Source organism: Echinops telfairi, unplaced genomic scaffold, assembly GCF_000313985.2.
Source record: "Echinops telfairi isolate 266 unplaced genomic scaffold, ASM31398v2 ScPeMD7_23;HRSCAF=83, whole genome shotgun sequence".
Lineage (NCBI taxonomy): Eukaryota > Metazoa > Chordata > Mammalia > Afrosoricida > Tenrecidae > Echinops > Echinops telfairi.
In genome coordinates, this window is record NW_022103920.1 from 68,347,137 (window position 1) to 68,348,943 (window position 1,807).

The 1,807-nt window shown below is 44.5% G+C and overlaps 1 protein-coding gene across 1 annotated transcript in view; it reads right to left on the reverse strand.

Moving 5' to 3' along the window:
- THSD7A (thrombospondin type 1 domain containing 7A) overlaps positions 1-1,807 on the reverse strand; it is a 283,581-nt gene that overhangs the window by 154,950 nt on the left and 126,824 nt on the right. The window lies entirely within an intron of this gene.

The window sequence follows — 1,807 nt, forward strand, 5'->3', positions numbered from 1 at the left end:
ACCAAGTCAAAACACTAGTTCGGGCGTCCTTGATGGAAGGAAATTGTCCTCACGTGAAAGGTGAACAAAAAGCTAGCTGAAGGGCCAGAGCAGGGCTCCCGGGCAGAGGGGGTGGGGTTTTCAGGAAAATTCTTATAGCACAGTAGCACTGAACAGGCCAAGATTAAGATTGGGAGGGGAAATGGCACATCGTTGCTGGCCTTTCACTCACCAATGCGAGTTTCTGTTCCTGAAAACTTTTTCTTGAATAGCCTCCATCATCCCCTTGAGCCCTTTGAGAAGATCCATCAAGAGGAGCCCTGGGGAATTCTGAACACACAGTCACTGTCTGCCTGGAATTCAACTGGCCCAGCAGATCCCTCAGAAGGCCCTAGTTTTTACTAAACCTTGATCAGAAGGCATCCTAAGGACACTCAGAAAAGAAGATGACTGAGACATGTTTGTCACAGCCACCCACTGATCAGAGAGAGAGATGGTCACACAAGTTTCTTTTTAAAAATAAACTTGTGTCTGTATGCACCGGGGCCCTCCTAGCAAGACTGCTTGCCTTAACTTTGACTGAACAATCCTAGAACACAGCAAATGCTCCTTGGTGGCGAGCTCCTTCCCAAGGGGGTCAGTGCTTGATGACTCGCCTCTGGACCGGAGTCACATGGGCAGACAGGCCTGGTCTGCCTCTGAGAGGATGCAGTCTTGCAAGCCCAAGGAGAGCCGTTCTCCTCCACACATGGAGTCACCAAGAATCCACACGGATGTGGTGGAAACGAACAAAACAACAACCCCAAACAGAAGAAAACAAGAAAACCACACTCACTGCCGTCAGATCAATTCCATAGCAACCCTATCGGATTTGATGTAAAACGTTGCCTGTAGGTTCCGCGACTACCTCTCAATGGGAGTAGAAAACAACTTCTCCTGAGGAGTAGCTGCTGATTTAGAGCAGCTGACTTTGTGGTTAGAAGCTAAACGCATAACCACTAGGTCCCCAGGCTCCAATAGTACAACAACAGAGCATAATAATTGTAGTAAACATACTAATTCCTACATTTAATACACTTTACACACAGGACGGCACTTTTCTTACTCTCTACTCTTTGTTGTAGACCTCTCCATCTTCCCTCTCTGCACTGTTCAGTCCTGCTTTCATTCCGCTCTATGTGCGCTCCAGACATTTCCCCGAAATTTGTAATCCACCTTTTGAGTATTACTCCTTAAGCTAGTTTACTGCATAGGTTAACATATTTGAGGTTTTTATATATATTATTGAATAACATAATAAAATAATGTATACTTATTCCTCTAATGCATACACATCTGTTTCCTAACACTGGGTTTCAATGAATGACTTTTGTGTACAGATTGGAAGTACATTAACATCCGTGTCCTGTGGCTTTTCTATTTTGTTGCATTGTTCTCTGTGCTTAGTTTACCAGGCATATTCCATCTTACATGAATTGGGTCTAGCTCTCTACTGGTGTGCAGAACCTAGTTCTAAGTGAAAAGTTGAGATCCAGTGTAAGGCACCAGTCCAAGGACCCCTCTCACTTTCAGTGGCAATCTGGGTGCAGCACTTGCAGGCTGTGAATGGAGCCCATGGGTCTGTGCTGTGCGGTCCACGCTGAGTACAACAGGGTCCGGATGTTCTGGACTTATTCAACTGGAAGCATTTTAACGTTTGCTGTTTTTAGAACAGCATGAATATACCAATTTAGAGGAATACTTTCTTTTGTTCCTCTAAATCTTCTACTCCCATTGAAAGTGAGCCTTAAGTCGAAAATAATTCTCGTCAGTTGTATACTTTTTTTTT